Raw genomic sequence first — 24408 nt, forward strand, 5'->3', positions numbered from 1 at the left:
TTTCATTGTGCATGAAGAGAGAGCTCAGGAGGGAGAGCAAGTTTCTTGCTCTCTCTAGAACAAGAGAGAGTTTCTTCAAGGACACTGGCCCTATTGGATAGGGTCACCACACCCCCACGATCTCATGTAACCCTAATTTACTGCCTTAAATGTTCTATGTCCAAATACAGCCCTCTGAGGGCAAGGGCTTCCACATGTGAATTTGAAGGGACACAGTTTAGTCCGTACAGGGAAAAAATAAATACAGACTAATATAATAGAGACTTAAAAATAAGTAGGATACTAAAGTTGTGTATATTTGATTTTATACTAAGTTTCTCTCTTCTAAGTTTTCATTGCATCGTCTAGTAAATGCAATATACCGAACTGATATTTTATTTTATTTTATTTTATTTTTTTAAAGATTTTATTTGTTTATCTTTTAGAGGGGAAAGGAAGGAGAGAAGGGGAGAAACATCAATGTGTGGTTGCCTCTCGTGAGTCCCCTGCTGGGAAGTGGCCTGCAACCCAGGCATGTGTCCTGACCGGGAATCGAACAGCGATCGTGTGGTTCGCAGGCCCGCACTCAATCCACTGAGCTACACCAGCCAGGGCCCGAACTGCTATTTTAACTGATATTCCAGCCAGTGGGCATCAACTATAGAGTTTGATTTTATAAGGTCATTTATTATAAATTATTAAAATGTCTTTATACTTAACATGGTATATAAAACATATACCTATAGCCTTTTAAAAAGTGATATTTAATACTGTCTTTACTTATTTTTTTACTTTGCTTTAAAATAGCTTAATGCTGAAGGAATGGGTTAATCCTCAGATGCAAAAAAACCCTCAATTCTACTATTTCACCAGCACTGTAGAAACAAACAGCAGTGCGTTGTCGTGAAGTACTTTTTACTTCTCCTAACTTATTAAAAAATATAGAAGTACACAAAAATCGTATCTAATTTCAGGAAGAGCCAACCAGCAAGTGCTGTTACTATTGGTGGAGTTTCTTTCGGTCGCTAATCTGTGTGCATGGGTGAAAGGTGAAGTCACAGCATCCAGGTCACACTTCTCACTCTGTTTTCCATGACTAGTTGAGTGTAGCCTTCACCTCTTATTTCAGCAGTGTGAGGTCGGTTTCCTGAAGCTGGACCGATAGCCTGTCCTTGTCCCTGGCCGGCAGCAGTCTGTCTCCTCACCGTCCCTGTGTCGCTGCTGCCTGCTGGGGTTGGAGTGCAGAGCAACGCGTCCCCTTTCGCTCGTCTGCTGACACTGCCTCGAATTACTGGAACCCCTGGTGTGGCGAGGCTTCAAGAGACTCTCTGGACCCACTTTCACAGGCCTCCTCTGAGTCGGGGAGTCGTGAGAATCCAAAACTGGCACCTGCAAGGCTCACCCTTGCCGTCTGTCAGTATAGAGGAGGTTTATCCCCTGCAGTTGGTGGCTTCTGGGATTGTGTCACCTCTGAGAGGTCTGACAGACACCTGGGAATCAGTGTCTGCAGTTCATCTTGGATGGTTCTCCTCGTTCTTATCTGAGATAGTCACCCCCGACCCGCGTACTCTCTCTGAGGGCTCTGTGTCCCCATCACTCATACACTCTCCAGAATACTAAGCCTGGCCATGTTCCCCCAAATGGACCATGGCCTGTGAGCTCTGTGGACCACTGTGTCTGCCCCCATCCTGATGACAAGGATGGAGATGCCCAGAAGGCTTCTGATGCTGTGCGCCCATCAACCCACCAGCCTGGCTCAGGGCCTTCTCCTTAGACACTCCAGTCAAGGACAGTGGCAACACTCCTTGACAACCAATGCCTGGAGTGAGTGGCTTTCTTCAGCCCCAGAATGCTGGTCCCACAAGTGCACCTTCCTCCCACACTGCTGTGCTCGTAGGGAGCACGGCGTACCTGTCCATCTCTGCACACTCAGGGCCCACAGAGACATGTGCTGCCCTGACCAAGGCCCATGAGGTGCCAGGCAGCTCACGCAACTCCTCAGAAATGGTGCGGAGATGGATGGACCTGCTGAACTTTGATGTAGTAATTTGTGTGTGTTTTGTCGTGTGGGTGAATGGGTGGACAGAAGAGGACAGTGGTAGATGGGAGAATGAAGAAGCATCCCGTTTGCCCCGATCACCCCTGCAGAGCTGTGGTTCCCTGCAGAGAAAGCAGATGCCAGTCTCTTCATGCGTATAATGCAGATGACAGTGGGGATGGCGTGATGAGTGAGTGTTTGGGTCTGTGTCAGGGGCTGGGAACGGTGTCTGGCCTATGCTGAGGAGATAGTAAATTATGTTGTTGCTTTCATTGTTGCCGTTATATGGGATTTGTAATAAAAAGCACCCCAGCTTATATAGTCACTTTACTGACATACTTACTGGGAAACTTTGAAACAGTGATTAGATACAGAGCCTCATGTTCAAATTGGAAATAATGACAAGGACATGCATAATTTCTTCCACAAGAACTGTCCCCTATTTTAATTGGTTCCTTTGCTTTCCCCTCGCTAGATGGGATGGCTAAAAATGAGGAGACAGGCTTTGGTGTATTGGGCAGAGCCCAGGAGGACATCTGAATGGGCACAAATACTTAGTCGAACCAGTTCTGAGTAAGAACTTAACAAAAATCAGTCTAAGCATAATAGATACACTTTTAGAACGATATATCCTATTTATATCCTATTCCCACAAAACAGGCCATTAAGCCCTGGCCAGAGTGGCTCTGTGGGTTGGAGTGTCTTCCTGTAAACCTAAAGGTCACTGGTTCAATTCCTAGTCAGAGCACATACCTAGGTTGCAGGTTTGATACCTGGTCAGGGCACATACAAGAGGCAACTGATGCATGTTTCTCTCTCACATCAACATTTCTATTCCCCTCCCCCTCCCTTCCCATCTCTCTAAAATCAATAAGCATGTCCTTGGGGAGGGGAAAAAACAGGCTATCAATCTCAACTTTGCCAAAGCAAAGTTGGTCAGCCATATTTATTTTGGTCTTCTGATAGGAAAGTTAAAAAAATAAAGATAAATTGTAAAATCAAAAGGGGGAATGTTCTAGATCCTCCCTGAGGTGCCAGGATCTAATTTCAGCATTACACAAGAAGTAAATTGGTTAGTGAGCTTATTTGCTTCAAGACTGTGGATGTGTATAATGCTGTCCAAGTCAGATGGCCACAGATTCGTCCACAATCCACTTCGTCTATAAGTCATTTGCTCACATGCTCTGCCTCTTATTAGTAATAACAGTGATGTACTTAGAAAGTAGTCAAATGTGATTTTTAGGAAAACTTTTAAGGAAATGGGACTGTCCGGTTCAGCCAAAACAGCCCCCTCACGGAGGGGGCTGTTTGAAATGGCCAAAACATCCCCCTCACGGAGGCCGTCCACAGCGTTGCCTCCTCGGATGATCAGACCCAAGGGGGCTGCTGCCTTGGAGACACTTCACACTGGAGCCTGCGTTTCTCAGGCCCGAGGCCTCTGCTCTGGCCTTCCTTACAACCAGTTCACTGCATCTCTGGCTTTGCTGTTCTCTTTGTTGTGTGATTATGACAACAGTCTCCAGAATCGCCAGCCACATTGTGATTATGTAACCTTCCAACCACATTCCTTGGGCTTTGGAGGAGCCTACCACGTGTACATGCAGAGAGCTGGAGATCACCCCAAAATGAATGCCGTGTGCCATTAATTTGCAGTAGAGAAGATGTGAGCTAGGATGAAAGCCAGTTCCCTGGCCGATTTTCAACGTGAAAGCTTTCCTGAGCCAAACACGACAGAGACATCAAGACACTGCGGGGTGTTCAGTCTCAGTTGTTGTTCTAGATTTCCCTTAGTGCACATGATATTTTTATTAGCAGACACTTTAATGGCTCGATAGTGTTCATTTCTATTTTATCATTAATAGTGCAGCTTAATTTTATGTCATTGAGAGATTTACTTCTTTATCCTGATCTGAATCTTAGTATGTATTCATGTTGGGAGTCTTAATTCTAAGCCAGGCAAATGCATTCTGGGTAATTGTTAACTTTGATAATAAAATCCATATAACACATTCTCATTGGACTACTATTATGTGCAAGACACTCAGTGGGTTACTGTGAGGGACTGATGTGTGCCTGAGTGGACTTTACTGAGCACTCACCTTGTGAACTACTGGGTTCTAGAAGGAATCCAGAATGAAAGGTAGATGCCAGGCTCACTGGCATGTGCCACGTAGTCGAAAACACCTGTGTGCTAGAGGGAGACGAGGGGCAGTAGTGATTCTGCCCTGCCCTGGAGGTGCTGGACGACCGCCCCACCCCCGCCTGCAGCAGGAGTGGAGTGCACACCGAGTTTTCTCTGGTGGGGCCGACAGGTCTTTCTGTGGGGATACCCGTTTCTGAATGAGGCAAGGCAGTGAGTGGGAAGAGTTGGACTGCTTGGATTCAGGCGGCGACTGCTCACCTTACACACTCAGCTCAGTTTCCCCATGCTGCAGCCACTTCTTTCCTAGGATATGCTCCTCAGACTGGGGCACCTGGGAGAGGAGTGGGCTGACCACCCTCCCCTGGACCAGCTGCTGAAAGTTGGAGAGGGCCCCTGACCCAGTGGCCGTGTGCTGGCAGTGGCAGCAGCAGGAGAGAGGGAGACTGAGGCAGCAGAGTGGCTGATGTGCTGCAGGACCGTGCTTCTCACGTCGGGGGAGGACCAAGAACTTTCCTTCCTCTCCATTTGTCCCAATCCTCTGAAGACTGATACTTCCACAAGAGTCAACACAAAACACAAATGCCTGTTATGTAATTATTAAGTAAACAGTTATCCAGGCACTTGGCTTGTCACAGACCTTCGTCTCAGATGCTGAACTCAGCTCCTCTCGTCCTTGCTGAGGAGGTCCCTCCCCCTGCACGCCTGGAGCACTCTCTTGTCACCCCACGGCCCCTTGTGTCCTTGTCCCCTGGCTTCACCTTCACTGCCCAGGGGACTGCGTGCCTCCCCTTTAAACACGTGGCACTATCTCCTCAGGCTCTCTCCCCAGGCTCTCCATCAGCACTGCCTCCGGCCTCGGGCTTCTGCGCCGGGAGGCATCCTGCACAAGCACATACATCCCTCGTTCTCCCCTCGGGCACCTGCTGTGTCCTTTCCTTTTTTTACATCGACCTGCAGAAGGAGATGCTGTCCTCAGAGATGCTTTCTGGCCTAAACGTCAGGTGCCCTGCACTTTGAAAACGTAGATGTCAGTGTCTGAAGTGGGTGCAGGTTGCCTTTAAGGTTCGGTTGTTTCTGAATGCTGATTGGACTGGTCACTAGACAGTGGTGTCTGCATCTCCTGCGGTGTCTGGGAGAAGGCTGCACACTGGGACAGCCCAGGCATCATTCCGAGGGCTTCTCTCGGAACTCACTTGCCACATATGGAAACACCATGTCTAACATGTAACATTAAGGGATGGGGAGCATCTTTTATTTTGTCCTCTTCTTGCTCTGTGGTCCTTCGCTGGCTGTGTCGGGAGCTTTGGTGGGTATGAGAAGTGAAACTATTGAAGGGCCTCTCGTAGGAAGTCAACAGGTGTGCTTCTTTTGCCTTAACTCTCTGACCACCTGTGTGCTCATTGGTTCCATGAAGTGGTTGGGTACCGTGGCCTAGGAGGTCACTTACAATAGAAAACTCTGCGATGTTCCTGCATTTCCTCAGATCACCTTGTGTAACCTGTGGGCTTGCCCTTTTCCTGGCTATACGTTAATCCCATTTTCTTATTTTCTTTTAGCGCCTGTGTTCTGATTAGAGGCCCAATGAATGATATTCAGAACTTCTGCTGAGGAACTACAAGGTAAGGTCTTCTTTGAGTTGAATTCTTAGCTTTAAAACGGGGGTTTGTGACTTGATTTGAGAGAGCAGATTAGTGAGGAATAGGAGCTTTTAAGTCAGTATTTTCAATACTATTTGTAATTTTTGCTGTGTGAATCTCAATATAAACGTACAGTTGTGCTCAATTGATTGTCTTAATAAAGATTGTTGTTTGCTTATTTGCTCATCACATTCAAAATTACAAAGAAGCCATGTTTGTGGAAATACAAAAGTGGTTGATTTTATTTCAAATACTAATTTTTAGCTTGACTGTAGCAATATGGGAGTTCTTGAAATACAGTCACCTGTGGGCTACGGATGTTTTGGTTAATGGCCGACAGATCAGGCATACGGTGGAGGTCCATAGGTCAGAATGGAGCTGAACTTTTCTGTCAGAAGTGGAAGGACACGTGAACTGGGAAGCCTTTCTTCTCCTTCTGATGGGAGCAGTGTCTGTGGGGCTTGGCAACAGAGTCCCTCTCCGTCCCAGCCCCTCAGCCCTGAGTCACAGGGATGCCCCAGGTGGTCACCACAGACCTGTGTCTCAAGTACGGAGGAGTCTGTCCTCCAGCACTGATGCGCGGAGGGTGACGGCCCTCCTGGACCTGCTGGCTGTCCTCTGGAAGCAGCGCTGTGCGCCTTTGCTGAGGACCCCAGACCCTGTGCAGGGTGTGCTGAGCAACCTCAACGGAGATGAGGTGCTGCTGCCACTTGAATTAGGGCTCTCTGTGGTGGGGCGGAGCTACCTGTCCCTCGACTGCGTAAGGCACAGATTAGTTTTGTTTCTTCTATCAGTTCAATGCCAGGGAGTTCTTTGTGCCAGATGGACTCAACGGAACCAAAAACAAATTTCCAAAGCCAGCATATCAAGCCCTCAGTTCCACGCCCTCTCTGTGTTAAACAGCCTCTTTGGCTAAGGATAACACAAAGTTCCTTAATCTGACCTTTGCTCCAACAAGCAGTTGTCAAACCGCGTGGATGCAACCTTCACCTAGGACCCTTTATCTCTTCATCTGGATTTCCTTTTCCTACTGACCCTCAGGCCACCTTGGCTTCCCTGCCTGCAGAGCACGGTCATGTGATCTGTGTCTCGCCCATCGGGTGTCTCCCTGGTCCTGGCCATCCCACTGCCCTGCGCGTGGAGCAGCGCCGGCAGCTTCAGTGTTATCTGCCCCTGCAGAGGCAGCAGGGGGCAGGGCTCTGGGACCCTGTTTCCACCATCAGTGATTGTGGACTGTCGTGCCCTAGGGCTTCATATCACTCCCCACACACTCACTGACTCACTCAGGGCAACTTCCAGGCCACAGGCCCCATTCATGGTAAGTGCCCTGTAATACAGGTGAACCACTTTTATTATACCTCACATTCCCCTTTTTTATAGTCCCTTTCCTGTGTTTAGATATGTTTGCACACACAAATGCTTGCTGTAGTGTGACAGTTGCCTACAGCAGTTTGTGCAGTAACAGCTGCACAGCTGGAGTCCCAGGAGGGGCAGCCTATGTGCGGTCCAGGTGTGCGGTTGGCTGCACCACCCCAGTGCGTGGAACTGCCTCTGTGATGGTCTCACAAGGACAGAATCGCCCAATTCGCATCACTCAGAATCCATCCCACTGTTAATAGTGCGTGACTGAACTGCAAAATGGCTGGCTTTTTAGACAAGCGATGGGACCTCATTGCTTGTCTAATTCATAGAAACTCAAACATTATTCCTTGATTTAAACTGCATTGGTTAGAATGCTGTAAGAAATCTGGTGGTGGATATAAAAAAGAGCAACACTGTGACAGAGCTCAGTCTGTTCTAAATGTCTTCATTAATAGTCCTTTCTCTGTTCAGCAGGCAGGGCTAATAGACCACCCAGTGTCTGGCCTCCCCTTCTTCCTCTCTGAAACAACCCTGATGTGCTGACAGACGGTACAGCGCCTGCTTTAAAGCTCGTTGCCCTCCCTGACTCCTCCACTAGGGCCACGTGGCCCAGCTGTGGCGAGTGAGCTCTGACAGGTGGCCTTGGGAGAGCAGAGCTTCCACTGGACACTATTTTTGGAAAACCGTCCTTCGTTATTACCTCATCTCTCTACCTGGCAAGCTCTTTTAAAGTCTGTGGTTGCAAGGTTTTGATTTATGAATGTGACCAAGTGATGACACAGGGCAATGAAATTGAAAGCAGAATTGGTTAGTTACGATTTCTGAGGCAGGGGCACAGTGTGCCGCCCAAGACCACCCAGGGGAAGCACTGGGTGTGGGCATAGGCAGAGGACGGAAATGAAGAGAGAGCCTAGGTCAGAGTCTTCACTGGAGTTCCCGCAGGAAGTGCAAGGCAGGCTGGGAAAGCAGCCTAGGACAGCCCATTAGAATCCTATTGGTGGGCTCTAGGCTCCAAGGGGGACTCTGGTTGCCTGGTCCCTGCCCTGGGTGGTTTAGGGCAGGGAAGTGTTAGCTCAGTGTGTGTGAGTTAGATAAAGCCGTTGTGACTCAGGCTCACATGTGAAAGCTATCACTAAGCCAGGGTCTTTGCAGTCTCTTAAGAATTGGCTAGCCCTGGGAGGGCCAGTCTGTCCCTGGCCAGCAGTCTTTGAAGATGTCAAAGCATCATAAAACACAGACAGTAAAATGCATGATTAATACAAAGCACAGCTCCCAGCTTGTAATCACAAAGACAGAAGCCACAGTCAAGGAACTGGAGCAGAAAGGTGACAGGAACTCGTGTCCTCGATGGCATTCTCATGTTCAGGGAGCCACCTGTCAGATTTCCTGTGACATCAATCCAATAACCCCTTCCTTGTGGGTCTCGGAAGGCTCAGAGCTGACACGTGCACAGCTGACTCGCCAGCGCTCACGGTTGCCATACCAAGGACACAACCCCTGTGACCAATGAAACCTGTGCACACTGCCACCAGGTGAAGCGCCACCTAGATGGCAGGACCGATGCTTTGAGATGCTAAGAACTTTGTCCCGTGAGCTAAGTGCCAGAGGTGAACATGGCTCTGCTGGGTGCAGTCCCTGAGGTGTGACCGATGAAAACAGCGCCTGCCGCTGCTGAGGACGGTTGACAGGAGTCGGTGGCACTGTCAGTTCACTAAGCCCTCAGTGCTCTTCAGTGACACTGTCACCATCACCATGCACTTACAAAGCTGGGCAAACGCTAGTCCATGTTGTCATAAAGGAAAAGAAATCCTTGGTTTGAGGAAATCAGGGAAAATTGAAATTGCCTATCAAAGCAGGTGAAGGACATATTAATTTCAAGTTTCTTCTTTTGCTTTTTATTCTTTGGAAACAAAGTTCAGAAGTAATGGTCAAAGAATGACCTCCAAAACTCAGCTTTCACCTGCACTCTTATTATTAAATATTCTCCTTCTAACAATCTCCATGACTCAACTCGTACTTATTAGGTTCAGAAAAATGCAGGTAAAAGATAAATTATTAATAAAAATCCCCTTTAGAGAAAGTCATGCAAGATATTGACTAGGTACTAAGCTGGGTCAGAGAGGAGGTGCTGGGAAATGGGAAATTCTGTGGCCTGGAAAATTCCAGAGGGGAAATGTGGGTGACAGCCAGCTCTCTGAGCACTTGAAGGAGCTTTTCACCTCCCTGGACCTTTGTTCTTCATTTGTAAATTGAGGGTATAGATATTCTTTTTATCCCCTAATCCTTACTCAAGGATATGCTCATTGATTTTAGAGAGAAGGGAAGGGAAGGCGAGAAACACTGTTGCCTCTCAGATGTGCTCTGACCTGGACCCAACCCTCAACCCAGGCATGTGCCCTGACTAGGAATCTGGCCCATGACCTTCCCATTTACAGGACGATGCTCTAACCCACTCAGCGACACAGCCTAGGGTGAGGGTGTAGATCCTAAATTAACAACTGACCCACTGGGCCTCCTCTGCTAATGCAAGGAAATGCTCTGCCTCCTAAAGCACACGTCCTCTTTTTGGTCCTTGAACCTACATATTACTGTTATGTCCCCTTCCTTCCTGTCATATATACCTTGAATCACTTTACCTCTTTCTGTCTCTTCTGTCCTGACCCTGTTCCAAGTCCATCATTCTGTCTTGCTTGGACAACTGCATGGGCTTCCTGGTGGTCCTGGCTTCCATTCCTGCTCCACGAAACCCATCTGGGGATGAACACTGGACCCTGTCACTGTCCCATCTGAGACCTGCTCCAACCACGCCTCCTTCCTTGGCAGTGGGAGTGGAGCCCAGGCACATACATGTACCGTGACTGACAGGGCCTACCACATGGCTTCTGCCAGAACTTTCTCTAGCACTTCCTCCCTCGGGTCCCTGGCTTTCTCTCTGTTCTGTTCTCTGGTGTCTGTCCCCTGGGCCTGGCATGGCTGCCCCTGGCCCTTCCTTCCCAGCTCAGTGGACACAGCCTGTGGTAGCACACTTGCAAAATGAGTGCTAGCCCAGGCACCCAAATGTAATTCCTTTTAAAAAACAAGCATTTTTTGAGGCATATTAAAATATCTCCATGGAAAAAAATACTTATATATATATAGGAGTGGGCAAAAGTATGTTCATAGTTGTGAGTATACAAAACAGTTTATCCTTGTATTATTATTTATTAATTATTGTACCACTTTTCCATATGGACAACTTTTGCCCACTGCTATGGCTTAAGGGATTTAGGCAGGACATGAAGAATTTGGCCACATTTGTTTCTAGTTTGTTTTTCTCTAGATACCATATGATGTGAGCTCCACCAGGGCAGGCCCTTGTGTATTTCCTTGCCATAGACTCCATGGGGCCTGTAAGGACAGCTGTCCCCTGCAGGTTGGTGGCACGTGTTCACTGAGCGAATGCAGGGGAAGAAAATGCCAAATATCCCCACAGAAATGAAGCCATAGTTATAGGTATCCCCAATATGCCTATTGCTTAGACTGAATGAAGGGAAAGAAATAGAGGAAAAGAGATAAACAAAATTTTGGGAAGAGAGGCAGACAGCAGTGCCCACAGCAACAGCAGCCATTCCTGGGGGCCCCACCTCTGGGGGGTTTCGTGAGTGGCATTTCTCACCTGTGGTGCTGGGTGACAGTCTTGGGTTGTACAGCAAAGTATTAGCTAAGTGAGTCTGCCACATGATGGTCAGAAATGGGTGTTGAGTGAGAGTCCAAAAGAAAGAAATAATAAATTTTTGAACTGCAAAATTATTAAAGAGCAACATTTTTAAAGAACTTTAAAAAAATATTATGTATTTATCTTAGAGAGGAAGGGAAGGAGAGAGGGAGAGAAATATCAATGTATGGTTGCCTCTCGTGGGTCCCCTGCAGGGAACTGGCCTGCAACCCAGGCATGTGCCCTGACTGGGGATCGAATGAGGGGATCCTTTGGTTCGCAGGCCCGCACTCAATCCACTGAGCTACACCAGCCAGGGCTGAAGAGCAAAATCTTGCCTTTAAAAAAGGGGGTCTTAATTCCCTTGATGCCAGAATTTAGCCTGTGTTAGTAACAGATACTGCAAATTCAGTAAGTGTAGAAACGCACCCCAAGGAGCGCTCAGTCGCTGTGCTCCGTGCCTGCGTATGCGCTTCAGACAGCCCCCCTCCCCACCCCTCCACCCCCCCAACCCCCCTGCGCCCTCCCAGTCTCCAGGGAGAGAGGCGTCCCAGGGCTGGACTGCCCCAAGTGCCCTGGAACAGGTGGACTTCCACCGTGCAACAGAGAAGCTAGAAAAACACCTGTCTGTCAGTTAAATCAGGTAGCCTTGAGGTTAGGTTACCGCGATTCAGAGCCTTTTGTTTCCTGCCAAGTGAGATTTGACAGCTGTTTATAAAATATTTACATTCTTATCTCGGTGACATTGACAGCACTTTTGGGTCTTTGGAAGATAATTATATGTTAGGAAAATGTTAAAGAAAAAGTTTGAAACTGATCTCTTGAGGGAAAAATCTGTTTTTACAATTGTACGGAGGAAGGAGCTTTGAAAAGGTACACTTCAAATCAAAGTCAGCGGGAATGGGCATTTGTACTCAGAGCCCTGAGGTAGAGGGCAGGCCGGCCCTCCTCCGGGCTGCCTGCCTACTTGGCCCTCTGGCTGCCTGGTGCTTCTCACGTCTGTAACGTCATCGTGCAATGCAATATTTGAAGGATGCGTGGGTGAATTAGAATTTGGGGGCATCTGTATGGCATTTTGGGGCATCTATGTGGCATTTTGTGAAAAAAATCAAAACATTTTCTTAGTATTAAAAGAAGAAAAAAATTAAAAATGCATCATAATTACATTAGCCAAGATTAAAATGAAGGAGAGAATCCTAGAAGCAGCAAGGGATAAGGGGACAGTCACCTACAAAGGAGTATCCATCAGACTGTCAGTGGATTTCTCAAAAGAGACCTTACAGGCAAGAAGGGGCTGGAAAGAAGTAGTCCAAGTCATGAAATCCAAAGACCTACATCGAAGATTGCTTTATCCAGCAAAGCTTTCATTTAGAATGGAAGGACAGATAAAGTGCTTCTCAGATAAGATCAAATCCAAGGAGTTCATCATCACCAAGCCCTTATTATATGAAATGTGGTTTTTTTAAAATTTTTTATTTATTTTTAGAGAGAAGGAAATGGAAGGAGAAAGAGTGGGAGAGAAACATCAATGTGTGGTTGGCTCCCATGTGTCCCCCACTGGGGATCTGGCCCACAACCCAGGCATGTGCCCTGACTGGGAATCGAACCGGTGATCCTTTGTTTCACAGGCCCATGCTCAACCCACTGAGCTACACCAGCCAGGGCATGAAATGTTAAAGGGACTTATATAAGAAAAAGAAGGTGAAAAATATGAACAGTGAAAGGACAGCAAACACACAGTTATTAACAACCACACCTAAAACAAAAGCAAACCAAGAGGACAGCTAGATCAGGAGTGGAACCATAGAAATGAAGAACACATGGAGGGTTAGCAACAGGGGAGTGGGAGGAGGAGAAGGGGGGAGAAGGTACAGAAAATAGCATAGACGGTAGGTAGAAAATAGATAGGGGGGAGGGCGAGAATAGTAAGGGAAATATAGAATCTAAAGAACTTGAGACACATGGTCATAAACTAAAGGGGGAATGGTGGGGGAGGGGGTGTGCAGGGTGGAGGGGAATGAAAGGGGGGAATAGAACAACTGTAATGGTATAATCAATAAAATATATATTAAAAATAAAATTAAAAATTAAAAAAGTATTGGGGACAACATTAAGTATTGAATTCGTATAAAATTACAAAATACAATATTTTCAAATATCTAAATGAGAAGTGTCAATGCACATATCGTATTTTCCTTGGAGATGGGGTGTTTGGTTAGAAAACAGTGACCTGCAGGTCTTGGTCAGCGGTGTCCCTGATGGTCCCTGCCCCTGCAGTGCTTCATGAGGATGAGTGGATGATAGAAAACGTAAAGCCTCTTTTATGGTCATGCCAAGTGTCCCTCAACTGCAACTATAGTTAAAGCCTCTAATAGCTATTATTTTCATTGACAAATGTAATGTTGAAATGTCTTAGGACAAGGCAAATGATTTTAGAATCCAACCTAACCTCTTAGGATCAGTCATTTTAAACATCCATAGCTGTCAGCCCGCATGTGGCTGGGACCCCACTGAAAGGGCACCACAGCTTCCCATAGGCAAATGTGGGCTGGACTGTACCCATGGGACCAGGAGCAGAAGTATAACTGGAGGCCCTGGGCCACACCCACCCCTCACTCTTCCTGCTCCTCCGTGGGTCTCACACTCAGAGCGTGCTGTGTACCCTCCACCTGACAGGTCAACACACCTCCTCCCCTCAGTGTCACAGCTGTCCTTTGGCCACCTGTTGGGGTCCAGGGTGCACCGGAATAAGATGTCTAGTCCCCCAGAGGGAAGTGGGCTTGGGCCTTTGAGCAGTGGATTCTGGGGACCTGAAGATATGAAACCTGGTCTAGGAGGACCCAGACTAGTTATGGGATTTTACTTGGAGAGGGTCATGGCCAGAGGAGAGCCAGAGGAGCCCTGACAGAACGCTTCTCCGACAGGAGCATGTGCCTGTTAAGGGAGAGGCAGGTTCAGCAGGCTGGGGCGCAGTTCTGACACTCCCGGGAGGCTGGGCCCCACCCCGACTGCTCTGAGGAGCAAGGCTGGCATGCACAGGGGCCCCTTTGCCTGGGTCTCAGGGCAGCGCCAGACAGGATATGCTTCTGGTGGAGATGGACACGTGGGCCTGCTTTGGAGCACTGACCTCAGCCCCAGAATGCTCCAGCCTGGGTCCTTCACACCCTTTATTCTTCCCAATGCTACACCATGCCTTGTGGCCAACTGAATCTCCAGGCACTGACCCGGACGTCCAGGTGGTAGAGCCCACCTTACCTGTGCTCAGAGCATTATGGAGGAATGGCAGGTGCCAGGTGTCTCCATTATGCCCGCAGTCTGTGAGATCTGGAGCTCAGCACTAGACAGGGCTCAGCCTTGCCTGTCTATGAAGGCTGGTACCTACCTCGGGCCCTGCCAGCCACACAGGGTCTTAGGGCATCGGTGTGTGCACTGTACCCAGGGCTGTGCAACCTGGTGGGAGGGAAGCCCTACAATTAGCTTCAAAAAAGGCCTATGAGGTAGAAGTCATACATGTAATAGTTCTCTAGCAAGACAGTAATACAGTATATGGGACTAGATAAAAAGGCTACAGTTTTCAGAAATGACTGAACTGAAGGGAATACATTAAAAATATGCTTACATTTTCAGAGGAGCATTTACACTAAAAAAGAAAATTCACATAAGGAACAAAATAAAACAGAGAACCATAGACAGTATTTTTAAATTAAAAGAACATTTGGGAAGCAAATATTCATATTATGGTATATACAAAAGAAATAAAGTACAAAATAAGTATATTGCATTATCACAATATAAATAATATCAGAATATGAACATCAAAAGTAAAAGAACTTTTATGGCCTGACTATAAAAACTTATAATGAAAGAACAGCCAAGCCCTGGCTGGCGTAGCTCAGTGGATTAAGCACAGGCCTGCAAACCAAAGGATCATGGTTCGATTCCCAGTCAGGGCACATTCCTGGGTTGCAAGCCAGTTCCCAGCAGGGGACTCACGAGAGGGAACCATACATTGATATTTCTCTCCCTCTCTCCTTCCCTTCTCCTCTAAAGATAAATAAATAAAATCTAAAAAAATAATAATTCAGTCTTTTAAAAAAGGAAGAAAGAAAGAGCAGCCATAGAAAACTACTGCAATCAGGTAAACTGACAGATATGATTAATTTCATAAAAATCCACATTTGGAGTTAGTAGGTTATACTTGTTAACTGAAAGAGGGATTTAGACACAGTTCCATCATGTGGAGAAATTAAATCACATTCCAAGAGAAATGAGAAAGCTCTCAGGCTCACAATGAAAACACTGTAGAAATGAATGTGAAAATGAGAGAGACAGCCGTAGCCAAACAGCGTGCATCATGCATGCAAATCTATGAAATGCACTCGAAACCCACTTAAGAGTGTTTTGAAAAAAATCCTCCTAATGTGATAAAAGGCAAAGCTTGTGGAAGGGCCATATTTATATTCCAGCATATCATTGGGAAAAAAAACACAAAGATTTAATTCAGAGTTCCTTATTTTTCTGACATTACAAACTATCTAATTTTCCTGTCAGCACAAAACATCCTCAATCTCTGCCATGTGTTCCTGAGACAGAGTCCAGTGATCTGGACTGAGGCTGCACCACCTCTCTCCCTGCAGAGTTTGCAGTCAGTGGTGTTGACACACCATGCAGAGACGGTTTCAATGCTGTACGTGTTGCATACAAGGCCTGATCTAAGTAATGTAACCAAGCACTTTAATTACCCAAGGGATTGTAACCCTGTGGTTGTAACACGCTCTGCCTTGGGTGTCTATATCCTTGATGCTCTCACACTGATAAACATACAGAAGCTTTGGAACGTGTTTGCTGTGTTCATGACATTACAAGGTAGAATAAAAGGGAAAACTTTTTTTGTAAAGGTGTTATTTATTTATTGTTAGAGAGCAGGGAAGGGAGGGAGAAAGAAAGGGAGAGAAACATCAATGCATGGTTGCTTCTCGCTTGCCCCCTACTGGGGACCTGGCCTACAACCCAGGCATGTGCCCCAGACTGGGAATCAAACCGGCAACCTTTTGGTTTGCAGGCCCACACTCAGTCCACTGAGCCACACAAGCCAGGGCTAAAAGGGAAAACTTTTATATGGCCCCAGGTCATAGAGGGTCCCCTCTGTAAGAAAGGTCAGATTTATGTGGACATAAAGAAACCAGAGGGCATGGCAAGGGGTCCTGGTTCCGGTGGAGGTGGGGAACAGTGTCAGACCACCACCACCACCCCCCCCCCGCCCCGGGAGTGGGTTGTGGCAGTTGGATCCAGGAATCCCCCGTGACAGTAAGACTGGAGTGAGAAGGAATTTGTGTTTTTTGAGGAACTTGCATTTTGTCTTCAATGAACAGAATACCACTGAAAGGGTAGGCGCAGGAAAATTCACTAAGCAACACCATGTGAAAATAGATTGAAGTGGGAAAGCACATACGTAACTTGGATCAGGAAGAGGGGGTTGGAGACTAAAGAGACTAGGTGGCCAGGAGCTGGGCCATTGGCTGCAGGCACCTTCCTACTACGCAGCTGTGTGTCCCCTCCCATGTCTTCACAGGTCTCAGTTATTTTGATGATGTGCCTTTTGTATGTAAATGTACAATGGTTTCAAATCATAAAAGAGTACTCAACACCTGGGCCTTGGTTTCCTTGTGATTTCTGACTTCTCCCCTCTTCCTCCCTGTCTGGGACCCTGTTCTTACTGCTCCGCCCAGGTGGCGTGGCCTCCAATTCCACGTCCTCAGTAGAACTGCGGTCGCCAAAAAGAGCGAAGGCCTCCTGCCTGATAAACTCCAACAAGTTTTCACCCTTAACTTTTTAAAAATTTAATTTTAGAAGAAAGGAGAAAGAGAGAGAAAGACAAATATCAATTTGTTGTTCCACTTATTGATGCATTCATTGGTCGCTTCCTGACCCTGAACTTTTTTGATTTCTCTGAAAATTTTGTTACCACTGACCTTTTTGAAATCCTCTTTCCTTGGATTCCCAGGAACCTCACTTTCCTTGAAGCTCTTCATACCCCCTCATCATCAGAGCATTTCTCCCTCCCCCATTCCATTCCTGTCCCTTCCTTCCTTCCTTTCTTTCTTTCTCTTTTCTTCTTCTGTCTGCTACTTCTGAGAAAGTCCCTTCTCTGTTCCCCAGAGTTCAGTTAGGAGTCTTTTCTTCTTCATTCAGCCAACTTCCAGGCTTAAACTATTGTTACAGCCCAGTCCCAGGTGGTGGGGACAAGATACTGCTACCAAATGGATGCCCGCCTCCTAACATCCCTCTGTACTAGGTTTGCCTTGCCCACCACCCTAAGGAATTGGAATTATGGCTCTCAGTGCCAGAGTTTGGTGAAAAAGAAAAGAACTATTTATTCAGAAGTTGTACAGGTTCAGGATAATGGTGGAATGGCACTGTTAAATATTCAAAGTCCCTTAAAACATGCCCCCCCCCCCACACACACACACAGTCCTTCCTTCCCCCTTTTGCCCAGTCAGGCCCCTCAGGGGTACCATTTCTCAGGGAAAAAAATAGACATCTGTGGCTCGGCTAGCCCCTGATTCTTCCCAATAATCCATGCTCAGCTGGCAGGCCTCCCGAGGTTCCCAGCACCATCAGCTGTGCCACTGCTGTGATATCCAGTTCTTGACCCAAACCCATGTGGCACTGTTACAGAACAGAGGTCCACAAGGGGACAATATTTGGCCCACTCAGGGATGCCAAAAACTGTTACAGAACAACTGGCCCTCACCCCCAAGGACGGTAAACTAATACTGTCCTAACCACCTACTGGGGTCATCTGTCTGCCACCAGAGGAAAGATGTCTCTCAATGCCAGAGATTTGTGAAAAGGAAAGGAAAAATTTATTTAAAGCTGTACAGACTTAAAGTAGTGACCCAATGTCCCCATTAAAATATCAAAGTTCTTTGGATACCCACAGATGCCCACAGTGCTTCCTTCTCCCCCTGCCATAATTTGGGGTACTGTAACTCAGGAAAAGAAGCACACGTCCAGGATCCAGGCTCCTGCCACTGTCTAGTGACTTGCCATTCAAGTAGGATCTCTAATCCAAAGCCATGTGGCACCTTCTCATGGTGTACTGGGAAGAGTTCTTTGTACCCATCTTTCCAACCAAAGTCTCTTCTTTCCTCCACCAGAGCTGCAGGGAGCTGCACTCTGGCCAAAACTGTGTGGATCTCCCCACAAAGCTGCAGAAAGGGTAGGGTCGCCACACTGGCAAAGCCAAGCAGTGATTCTCTGCTAAAGCCATGTGGTGATTCTCTCTACCCCCAGCTGGGGGGTCCTCACTCATTCCAAAAGTGCGTGGCTCTCTCTCTGCACTGCCACAGCTGTGTGCTTCCCTCTCCTTCTCACATGGCTGCGGGGGTCTTCACTCTGGCAAAGCCACGTGGTACCCCTCCAATGGCTGCCGTGTCTGCATTTAAACCCCCATGCCAGTCTTCCTTTGCAGTCCCATTTCCAACTCCTCCTACAATCAGCTACACTTGCCAGCATTCCTGTATTATTCCAAGTTTACTGTGCTGCCATCAAGAGTCTGGGCAGGTGTGGCCCCATGGCATGGAGCCAATCATCTCCAAGCTCTCAAGCAGGTGCTGTAACCAGGGGTGTTGCCCTCCCAGTTACATCTTGGGTGGAACTCACTCCCTTCTTCCTGGCTCAAAGCATGGCCACAGCTATTTAACTTATCTGTGAAACCAGTTAAAGGTTATAGATATGTTAAATGATCACGCCAGAGGTTAGCTGCAAAGCCTTTGCTGTACAAAACAGCCCTCAATGGTGCACCCCGCCCCCCGCCCGGGCTCCATTTGTCCCTTCCCCAATTCACACCTGTGGTGGGGGAGGGGGGAGGACATCTGAATATTTTCTGGACACCTTGAGTCTGGACCCCATTCCAAATCCCTTTTGGGGGCCCCCCTCCTGGCTGCGCCCTGTTACAGCACCTTCTCATGGCCCACCAGCAAGAGTCCTTTCACCCCTTTCCTTCCCACGGCATCTCTCCTGCATTCTTCTGAACTGTTAAGAGAGAGCTCTGCATGGCTGCTCCACCTTGCTTTCCTAAGCCATGGTTAAGAGAGGCCCCAAACTGCGTGGTTAGCCCCCAAAACCACACGCTTCCCCCCCTCCCCACATGGCTGCTGCACCTGGGTTTAAATCCTGGTGTGACTCTTCCTCTGTCTCCCTATTTCCGACTCCTCCCACATTTGGCTACACCTGCCAGCATTCCCGTGTATTTCCAGCCTTTGTGGGCTGCCATAGTTAGTCTGGGCAGGCGTGGCCTGTGGTGTGAAGCAAACCATTTCCAAGTTTTCACACAGGAGCTCTAACCAGGGGGAGGTGCCTCACAGTTATGTCCTGGGTTGAAGTCACCCCCAGCTCCCTGGCTCAAAGCAGGTCCACAGTTACTTAATGTATCTATGAAGCTAGCCAGCAGTTGTAGATATGCAAAATAACCTTTTTTGCATATCTGGTATGAAGCCGGCCAACTGTCAAGATGCAAAATAACTCAATTGCCCTGCTCCATGTGTCCCATCTCCCAGTTCACACTTGTGGGGGTAAAGATATCCTGTATTTTAAAATTCCTGGACAGCCTGAGTTCTGGACCTTGTCACAAATCCCTCTTTTGAGGGCGCCCAGGCTGCTCCCTGTCACCTGTGACCCTCACATCTCTGCCTGCAGCTCCAACACCCCCTGGCCCACATCTGCATATCTAACAATAATGCCACCTGGTTCCCACCTGTACCCTCGTGTTGCCTGTACCCTCGTGTTGCCTGTACCCTCGTGTCAGAAGGGCGAACCTGAGCTGCCCCCCTCCCCCTTCCACCCAAACTCGTTGCCCTATCTCTGCCCCACCCTGTGTGCATTAACCAGCTACACTCAAGAAATTTGACAAATCCCTTTATCTTGCTGAAATGAAACTCTAATTGTAATTCAAATTGAGCCACTTCCTAGTGTGTGACTTTCAGCTGTTCTTAACTTCTACTGCTCTAAGTTTTCTTATCTATAAAATAGAGAGAAAAAGAAAAAAAAAAAACAGCAGCACCTGCCTCATGGGAGCCTTCTAAAGATAATAAATGTCACATTGAAAGCCTTTGATACATATTAACCATTTCATTATTTGAAATAATCAGACTCTTCATTGACTTAAAATGGAAAAAAACTAGTTTTATTTAATTTTTTTAAAGATTTTATTTATTTATTTTTAGAGAGAGAGAAGGAGAGAGAGGGAGAGAAATATCAATGTGTGGTTGCCTCTTGTGCATCCCCTGCTAGGAACTGGCCTGCAACTCAGGCATGTGCCCTGACTGTAAATTGACCCAGAGACCCTTTGGTTCCCAGGCCTTCGTTCAATCCACTGAGCTACACCAGCCAGGGCAAGAACTAGCTTTCTTACCATGTGATTTGGTTTTTGTCTAATTCTCAAAACTGCATCCCTCACATTTCTTAACTCCCATGCTGCTCTCTACTCTGAAATGAAATGCTCCAAGGGGCCAGGCTGCGTCTCAGCCTTGCAAGCTCAGGGGCACCTCTTCCTGCTGCAAGATCCTGACAGAGCTGCAGGGATGCCCTGCCCTCTTCCCCCAAAGCTAAAGGAGCTTTCTCCACATGTTCCCTGAGAGCCGTCCTCTCAGGGGCTGTGTCTTCACCTGCAGTGGAGAAGAGGAGGCGTCTCCCTGGGCCCAGACAGCAGCAGAGTGGCCAGCTGTTCCGGTGGAAATGCCCCGAGGGCAGGCAGCCAGCGCTCTTTCCTCCTGCACGTGAGCCTGAGAGGGCCAAAGTGCAGATTTCTGAAGAGCAGCAAGCAGAAGGGGCAAGGGGGCAGCAAGGAAGAGCTCAAACCAGAAAATGGAAGCTGTTGACAAGGAACAGATTCCATGGGCAGAGCTGACCTGTCATGGGCATGTATCTGCATGAAATAATCTGGAAGGGTCAAAATAAAAGTTTTCAGTTTCAAGAGTGAGGAAAGGACAAAACTGATACAGAAATTCATGATATTCTGGAATTTGTGATGTAACATAAACATATACGAACAATCAAATGAGTCACAGAATTTTTGTTATGGGGCATGGGGTGTGTGTGTGGTGGCATATGTAATAGTATATGTTTTTATATAGTTTGATTATCAGAGTATTACAATGTGTATTATAGAAATACTGGCAGTTGGAAAAATGTAAGTCTGATGTGCAGAGGGGTTGAAATCAGAACTGGATGTGAAGAGTGGAGGTGGGTGGCAGAGACACCTTCAGAGGCCAGCTTGACCTGAGAGGGGAGGAGAGACATGCATGGGGGTGGATCTGGTTCACATTGCAGAGCTGGGACCTGGGAACAAGTGGGAGCTTTTTAAAGCTCAGAGACGTTAAAGGCTGTTTGTGATATTTCAAGATGAGAGGCTAAGTAACTGAAATGCTGAATTATATCACTTACAATGGTGAGTGACATCAAGGATGGGAACAGCCATCCTCCTGTGACAGGAGGAGATGGAGACACAGCCAAGTCATCTGCCATCAGAGACAGAGGCCTCTGCATGTAACTTCCAGAAAATCCCTTTTTATAGAAAGATATAGGCATACCAGCATTGTGCTATTTACCTTATGCTATAGCAGAATACGAGATGCATGCACTTAAAGAGCAAGTTGAAGTAGGCAAGGAGGCCAGGGTCTCAGGAGCATCAGAGGAAGGAATGATTGTCCCTGGATAGGGTAAGCAGGGTATCTGGTAGAGAAGACTCTGTGGTTGGCCTGGGCATGGATAGAATCTGCAGTCTTCTTGGAAAAAGCAGCATGAGAAGGAACAGGGCCCAGCCAGCTTGATGCATGTAAAGGAGGCCCAGAGAATCTCTTCTGGAAGCTCCAGACTGGAGAAGAGGAAAGGCTTGTAAAAGTCAGTGGGGATCATATTTGGAAGGACCTGGACTGTTCAGTTCCTGACTTCTCCTTGATGGGCGGTCATGTATCGTTTTGAGTTAGGAACTGGTTCCATTGGGGGTATGTTTCAGAACATTTACCTGGCATCTGTGTATGTTGGTTTAAATCAGGAATAAATAGGGAGACTAAATCAAAGGAGATATTTTTGTGGCTCAGGAAAAATAATAAAGCCTGCATTTTGGTTTTAACACTGGGGATGGAAAGGAAAGGACAGCTGAGAACAAACACCTTTCCAACAGGTTTTGGTTGACTCTCATATCAGCAACAAGCCTCATTATCAGAATAAAATAAGTACCATTAACTTCATACTGAGCATTGCTCTTGCCAAGTTCCTTCTTTTAATGTATTTTTAAACTCAGTTTGAGTAGAAGTAATATACTGGTTACTTGTTCTATTGTTATGTCCCTGTGCAGGGAAAGAGATAAAGGAAGAATTCTATTCATGCGTCATACTCTGAAACTTATGGTAGCTTGCTAATTATAAGTTTTATTGTCTTGATTACAAAAGGCATTCAGGAGCTGAACCAAGTATAGTAAGTTCCCCCAAACTCCAGTGATTACACAGCTGCAAAATTTTTAGCCAAAATGTCAACCTGTCTCAGTGTTTTTGCAGGCCCGCTGACCAAGAAAAAGTCAAACTTTCTTGTTTCTTGCAAAAATTTCCAAGGTGTAACAACGAAGCTGAAGAGTGCTTCAAAACTCCAGTTTCTTCTTTGACCTTCTGGACTATTGGGTGAAATGGGTTTTTCTATCTGTTGAATGGATAGATATGTTCATCTATCTTTGCCCTTCTAGAAAAGACATTTTGAGCTCCTTAGTTTTAAGACATTTTCATAGAGTCCAAAATTAAACATACTTCAGCGTTCTCATGATACAGTATAATTTTTTACCCTCGTGATTAGCTGCTTTTTTCCTAGTCACCCCCTAACTTGGTGCCCCCTAACTTCTCCAAAATTAGGTAATTAACCTGCACATTCAGGCATGACATTGGTGTAATCCTTTGAAACAATTCTGGAGGACATTCCTAAATGGACAGTTTTTGTAAAGACTTCCCAAGTAATATGAAATGAAACAATTCACTTAATGCCATTCCTTTGATCATAAAAGCAAATATTAAGAAATGCAAATAAAGAGAACTAACAAAAATGTTGATGTTGGGATTATAAGTGACTTAAAATGTTTTTCTTTTTTCTTCCTTTCAAATTCCTATCCATTTTCCAGGATAGACCACATGTTAGGACACAAAACAGGTCTCAATAAATTTAAGAAGATTAAAATCATATCAAGCATCTTCTCTGGCCATAATGCTATGAAAATAGAAACCAGTCACAAAAAAAACAGTGAAAGATACACAAAGACATGGAAAATAATTAACATATTATTAAACAATGAATGAATCCCTGGCTGGTGTGGCTTAGTGGATTGAGTGCTGGCCTGCAAACCAAAGAGTCGCTGGTTCAAGTCCTAGTCTAGGGCACATGCCTGGGTTGCTGGCCAGGTCCCCAGTGGGGGACATGTGAGAGACAACCAAACATTGATGTTTCTCTTCCTCTTTTTCTGTCCCCCTTCCCCTCTCTCTAAAAATAAATAAATAATAGTCTTTAAAAATAAACAATGAATGAATAAACAACAAGATCAAGGAATAAATAAAAAAATTCTGTGAAACAAATGAAAATGAGGACACAAAAATCCAAAATCTGTGGGACACTGGGAAAGCAATCCCTAAGGGGTAAATTCATAACATTATAGGCTTATCTAAAAAAAAGTGCTCCAATACACAATCTAAATTTACTTATACTTTAAGGAACTTGAAAATTACAAACAAAGCATAAAGTGAGTAGAGGTAAGGAAATAATAAAAATCAAATAAACGAAATAGAGTCTAAAAATTATACAAAAGATAATGAATCCAAGAGGTGGTTCTTTGAAAAGATTAATAAGACTGAAAACCTTTAACCAGACTCATCAAGAAAAAAAAAGAGAGAGCCTAAATAAATAAAATCAGAAATAAAAAAGAAAAATAAGAACTGACACCAAAGCAATACAAAAGATTGTAAGAAATTACTATGAACAACTATATGCCAACAAATTGGACAACCTGGACAAAATGGTTACATTCCTGGAAACATACAGTCTTCCAAAATGAAATCAGGAAGAATCGGAGAATCTGAATAGACAGATTACACCTAGTGAAATTGGAGCAGTCGTTAAAACAAGAAAAAAAAAAAAAACCCAACACCCAAAAGCCCTGGTCAGATGGCTTCACAGGTGAATTTTACCAAACATTCCGGGAAGAACTAACACCTCTCCTTCTCAAACTATTTCAAAAACTTCAAGAGGAGAGAAAGCTCCCAAACTTATTTTATAAGGACAGAATTATGCTAATTCCAAAACTGGATAGAGACACTACAGGAAAAAAAATTACAGGCCAATATCCCTGAATAATGTAGATGCTAAAATCCTCATCAAAATATTAGCAGATTAAATGTAGTAATACATCAAAAAGTCATACACCATGATCAAGTTTGATTTATTCTGAGAATGCAAAGTTGGTACAGCATTCACAAATAAATAAATGTAATTAACTCCACAAACAAAATGAAGGATAAAA

The 24408-nt window shown here is 46.0% G+C and overlaps 1 protein-coding gene across 3 annotated transcripts in view; it reads left to right on the forward strand.

The window, feature by feature from the left end:
* The window catches only part of CHRM3 (cholinergic receptor muscarinic 3), a 463556-nt gene that overhangs the window by 212126 nt on the left and 227022 nt on the right, over window positions 1-24408 (forward strand). For all 3 annotated transcript variants that reach the window (XM_037038558.1, XM_037038561.1, XM_037038559.1), the window contains one exon: window positions 5717-5779. The gene's annotated coding sequence lies outside the window, so the exon portion shown is untranslated. The remainder of the gene's footprint in view (window positions 1-5716; window positions 5780-24408) is intronic.

The sequence above is a fragment of the Sturnira hondurensis genome, unplaced genomic scaffold (genome assembly GCF_014824575.4).
Source record: "Sturnira hondurensis isolate 20B ecotype Veracruz unplaced genomic scaffold, ASM1482457v3 Scaffold0024431, whole genome shotgun sequence".
Classification (NCBI taxonomy): domain Eukaryota; kingdom Metazoa; phylum Chordata; class Mammalia; order Chiroptera; family Phyllostomidae; genus Sturnira; species Sturnira hondurensis.